The following is a 6,262-nucleotide window of genomic DNA, read 5'->3' on the forward strand; positions in this document are numbered from 1 at the left end:
ATATATAGCTTTTATTATGTTGAGGTAGGTCCCTTCAATTCCCACTTTCTGGAGAGTTTTTATCAAAAATGGATGTTGAATTTTGTCGAAGGCTTTCTCTGCATCTATTGAGATAATCATATGATTTTTATTTTTCAGTTTGTTAATGTGGTGTATTACGTTGATTGATTTGCGTATATTGAAGAATCCTTGCATTCCTGGGATAAAGCCCACTTGGTCATGATGTATGATCTTCTTAATGTGTTGTTGGATTCTGATTGCTAGAATTTTATTAAGGATTTTTGCATCTATGTTCATCAGTGATATTGGCCTATAGTTTTCTTTTTTTGTGGGGTCTTTACCAGGTTTTGGGATTAGGGTGATGGTGGCCTCATAGAATGAGTTTGGAAGTTTCCCTTCCTCAGCTATTTTCTGGAAGAGTTTGAGTAGAATAGTGTTAGCTCTTCTCTAAATTTTTGGTAGAATTCAGCTGTGAAGCCGTCTGGACCTGGGCTTTTGTTTGCTGGGAGATTTTTGATTACAGTTTCAATTTCCGTGCTTGTTATGGGTTTGTTCAGATTTTCTATTTCTTCCTGGTTCAGTTTTGGGAAGTTGTACTTTTCTAGGAATTTGTCCATTTCTTCCAGGTTATTCATTTTATTGCCATATAATTGCTGATAGTATTCTCTAATAATCCTTTGTATTTCTGTGTTGTCAGTTGTGATCTCTCCATTTTCATTTCTAATTTTATTGATTTGGTTCTTCTCCCTTTGTTTCTTGATGAGTCTGGCTAGTGGTTTGTCAATTTTATTCACCTTCTCAAAGAACCAGCTTTTAGCTTTGTTGATTTTTGCTATGGTCTCTTTTGTTTCTTTTGTATTTATCTCTGCCCTAATTTTTATGATTTCTTTCCTTCTACTGACCCTGGGGTTCTTCATTTCTTCCTTTTCTAGTTGCTTTAGATGTAGAGTTAGGTTATTTAGTTGACTTTTTTCTTGTTTCTTGAGGTATGCCTGTATTGTAATGAACTTCCCCCTTAGCACTGCTTTTACAGTGTCCCAGAGGTTTTGGGTTGTTGTGTTTTCATTTTCATTCATTTCTATGCATATTTTGATGTCTCTTTTGATTTCTTCTATGATTAGTTCATTATTCAGCAGCGTGTTGTTCAGTCTCCATATGTTGGCACTTTTAACAGTTATTCTCCTGTAATTGAGATCTAATCTTACTGCATTGTGGTCAGAAAAGATGCTTGGAATGATTTCAATTTTTTTGAATTTACCAAGGCTAGATTTATGTCCCAGGATGTGATCTATCCTGGAAAAGGTTCCGTGTGCGCTTGAGAAAAAGGTGAAATTCATTGTTTTGGGGTGAAATGTCCTATAGATATCTATTAGGTCTAACTCTTCTATTATATCATTTAAAGATTGTGTTTCCTTGTTAATTTTCTGTTTAGTTGATCTATCCATAGATGTAAGTGGGGTGTTAAAATCTCCCACTATTATTGTGTTATTATTAATTTCCCCTTTCATACTTGTTAGTAATTGTCTTACATATTGCGGTGCTCCTATGTTAGGTGCATAAATATTTATAATTGTTATATCTTCTTCTTGGCTTGATCCTTTGATCATTATGTAGTTTCCTTCTTTGTCTCGTTTCACAGGCTTTGTTTTAAAGTCTATTTGCTAATGAATTCTTAATCTACAAATCATATGGGTCTCTTTTATTGTTGGTTATTTCTGTTGATGCCCATTCATATATTTTGACCAGTTCTTCAGTTGTCAGCAAGAGATTTTTCAGCATTACCTTTTCCATTATTATTCCATCCTCTACTAATTATTTGTCCATTTTCATATGGCTTCTGCCTCATTTCATTGAGGCTTATTTTATTAATTTTGTCACCAAAGTGTGAGGAGGTACCCTTTCTTCCACATCTCAGTCATTACTCTTTCAAATATCTTTTGCTGTTTTCATTGTTAAAATAATACTCCTAATCATAAATTAATTTGAGCATTAAAACATATTTATTTGCTATTTGGATTTCCTTTTCTGTAAATAGGCTATTAATATCCTTTATCCATTTTACAATTAGCCCAACTTTTCTTATCAGTTTTTAAGAGCTTTTTACATATACATTGACTCTTGTCATCTCCATTACAAGTTTCTTCCCCTAGTCTATTGTTTGTATATTGGCTTTGCTTCTGGTATCCTTTACTATACAACATTTAGATTTCTAGATAATCAAAGTTTGTCTTTTGCTTGATAGCTTTAGAATTTCCTTCCTCATTGAAGATCTCCCTTGCCTCAATGCTATAGCTCTTCAGGATTTAATCTTTCTTTTTCACTTCTCTACAATCTTCCTCGTTGATGTTACTCATTTCCATTGCATTAAATCTCTTCTATATGCTAACGATGCTCATTATATATCTCCATTCCAGATCTCTCCTCTGAGCTGGCTACAGTAATACAAATCCCACTGCCCTTCATCTGTGAGGGTGTGCTAGATCCTAGGGGATACAGCAGTACATGATCCCTGCCCCCAGAGCTCATTAGAGGATATGAATAGTGTGTGAAGCATGACTGGGAGACTTGTTGATCTATTGCACATTTTGTACTGCTATCAGGGAAAGACTACAGTCATAGGATTACGTATCAACAGAAAAATAGGCAAAAGAAAAAGGTAATTCTTGAGAAAGGATACCTGAATGACCAATAAACATGTAAGACACCCAATTAGTGATCAGAGAAAATTAAAATGACATACCATTTATTAAAAAGATTGGCATAATTCTGAGATCCTGACTGTATCAAATTTTGAGGATTTGAGGTAAAAAACCCTGCTGGTCAAAGTTTATAGTGGCACAACCACCTTTAAGAGCATTTTGATAAATCTCTCATAAGATTTGAACTCCTCTTTCATTCAGCAGTTCTACTTTGTGGCGTACCTACAGCAGTGCCTCTCAATCCTTGATGGACGTACAGATCACCACAGGATTTAGTTAAAACCAGAGTCTGATTTGTTAGGCTGGAAAGATCTGAGATTCTGGTTTGTTTGTTTTCATTTTTTTCTTTTCCTTTTTAAATTGGAGTATAGATGCTTTACATTGCTGGGTCACTTTCTGCTGTACAGCCAGCCAAGTGAATCAGCCGTACATCTATTCCCACTGTTTTTGGATTTCTTTCCCGTTTAGGTCACCATAGAGCATTGAGTAGAGTTCCACGTACTATACAGTAGGGTCTCATTAGTTATCTATTTTATAAATAGTAGTGTGTATATGTTAGTCCCAATCTCCCAATTCATGAGATTCTTAATTTCTGGCAATCTCCTAGGTGATGTCGTTGCCGCTGGTCCAGGGACACAGTTTAAATAGCTAAGCCCAAGAGAAACTCTAGCATATCCTCAAGGGACATAAACAGAGACACAAAGATGTTTGTTAGAGCTCTGATGGTATAGTGATCATTTGAAAACTACTGAGGCAAGTGGATGGCAAATTCATATGGCTGAATGCAAGAGTTAAAAGGAACTGAAGTTACGTGTACCACCCTAGATCTGTCTTAAAATCAGTACTGAATGGGAAAAAAGCAAGTTGCAGGAAGAATCTATAGAATCTAACATTTAAAATTTTAAGTAATACTGAATATTTTTAGGGCTGTACACCTATACAGATAATGCAGACTTGCATGGGGATAATCATCATCACGTTCATGATAGTGATTACTTGGGCAACGGAGAAGTATAGGTATAGCAAGGACATGTGGCTCTTCAGTTGTATTTTAATGCTTTAATCACTAAATTAGATGAAAGAGGCACCCAGCAAAATAATACAAGGGTTTGTCATATTACTTTCTGGTTTTTGTACATCTAAACTATCTCATTAAACTAAACTAAATAAATAGCTTTATTTGTTAGGATGGAGAAATTGAGGCTCAAGAACTTAAAAATAGAAGATATAAACTATCTCATAAATAATTTGTATTCTGATTGCATGTTGAAATTAAATTTTGTATACCAGTTAAATAAAATATAGTATTAAAAAGAGAACTTAACCTTTGGTGCTGAAATTCAAACACAGACTGTACCCCTTCCTCATTAATATGCTGCTTTAAATTTGTAAAACTAACCAAAAAACACGAGTTCACCAAGTCAAAGGCAAACTAGATTTACAAGATTTGATCTTCAAAAGACTGAATCAGAGTTCAAAACAAAGTGACTAAAAATAACTGGTTTACTTTTGGACATGGCACAAAACATTTTTTGCACCAGATAAAATATGGCCATTAAAAGACACCCTTTATTCAAGGGAAATGAAAATCACCACACCCAAACACTTGAAAGCAAATGCAAAATGAGTTTAATAAGCCTCGGAAGCATCCCTCTTAGCTCATCTCCTGGTCTTTCAGTGGCAGTGAAGGAAAGTGTGGGATGGCATGGGAAAATCAGGATGGTTTTTGTAAAGCTGGTGTGCTGATCTGCAGGTCATAAGACTTCAAATAAAACAAATGTCAGAATAGGCAATGCATGAAGCCAGACAGGCCACCTTCCTTCACTGTTCTCAGTTTCTCTGCCTTATGTTAGAGCATGGTTGTACCTCTGTTCTGCCACACATCTCTTAGAAATGAGTGGCAGGGAGAGAGTAGTAAAGCTAATGGGGTTTAGCATTTGAAAAACCTGGGCTTAAACCCTGACTGTGCTAGTACAAAACAGCTCACTAAACTTGAGAAAATGTCTCTAGGCCAGTGCTGTTCAGCTGAACTTGGTGTGATGATGGAAATGTTCTGTTTGTCCAGCGTGGTAGCTGCTACCTTTGTGTGACTGCTGAGGACCTGAAATGTGGTCAGTGTGATAGAGGAATTGAGTTTTGATTGTATTTCAATATATTTAACTTGAATAGTTGCATGACTAATGGCAACCGTAGTGGACAGAACAAGTCTAGAAAATGGAGTATTCTCCCTCTCATGGAGGATCCCCATGTGATAATAGACATGAAATACCCTGATAAGACTCTACTATTAAACTCTTCCTGCCTTGAAAGAACTTCAGAGATGAGTAGACTCTGTGAGTCTGCCTGGGTGGGCCTGCTTCATTCACAAAATGCTAACACTGGTGCTACCTCCACACAGGCATTCAACTCTGACTTAAAACACTGCCTGATGATGCAACTGATGCTGTCTGTTGTAAAGAAGCTTTGCTTCTTCCTCTTTTTGGCTTTTTTTTTGGTCTCGTGGTGATGAAACAAAAATGATTACATTTTCAGAAACCTAAAAGACCCTGATGCTGGGAAAGATTGAGGGCAGGAGGAGAAGGGGACAATGGAGGATGAGATGGTTGGATGGCATCACCGACTCGATGGACATGGGTTTGGGTGGACTCCAGGAGTTGATTATGGACAGGGAGGCCTGGTGTGCTGCAGTTCATGGGGTCGCAAAGAGCGACTGAACTGATTCTTAATTAAATTTTTATGTGACACTATTTGACATTTCCTTACGTTTCTGGAAATTTCTCATTTTCTCCAATTAAGCTAATATCATTCAACAACAATTGCTTTAAACTAGACAATCTACCTGCACAGGTTAAAAACATACAAAGAGGACTTTCCTGGTGGTCCAGTGGTTAAGAATCTACCTGCCAAGGCAGGGGACATGGATTTGATCCCTTGTCTGGGAAAATCCCACATGCTACGGAGCAACAAAGCCTGGGCACTGCAACTACTGAGCCTGATCTCAGAGGGAGAGCAGTGAATGGTCCTGAAGAGAGATCTTAGTTCCCTGCCCGGGAATTAAACCCGAGTAGCCTGAATGAAAACCAAGAGTCTACCCACTAGACCACCAGGGACTTTGGGATAGAAGCAAAGTGACCCTGGTTCTTGCCCCTATTTGAAAGCAAGAATGTTTCAAGGAGGCAAAAACTGTAAAAACAGGTACAAAGTTTATTATTAGAGGCACAGAACAATGTATGGGAGAGCACACAGGAAACCAGTTTGTTTATCCAACTCAGAAGCAGGGCAGAGATACACACCCAAGAGAAAGGATATGGGCAGCCTCTCTAACGGGGAGTGCAGTACATCAGACACTAGGCAGAGACACACCCAGAGGGGAGTGTGGGCATCCTGAGTGAGGAGGAGTGCAGTACATCAGACACTAGGCAGAGACACACCTGGAGAGAAATGCGGGGGTCCTGAGTGAGTAGGAGCAGCACAGTACTGAGGTGATGTCATTCACTTAGTAGGACAGTCCTTCTGGGTCTCTGTTTACTCTTGGCCAATTGTTTTTCACACCTGAGTGGTCC

This window comes from Moschus berezovskii, chromosome 1, assembly GCF_049115385.1.
Source record: "Moschus berezovskii isolate FMDL1 chromosome 1, NW_MosBer_1.0, whole genome shotgun sequence".
In the NCBI taxonomy this organism is placed as follows: domain Eukaryota; kingdom Metazoa; phylum Chordata; class Mammalia; order Artiodactyla; family Moschidae; genus Moschus; species Moschus berezovskii.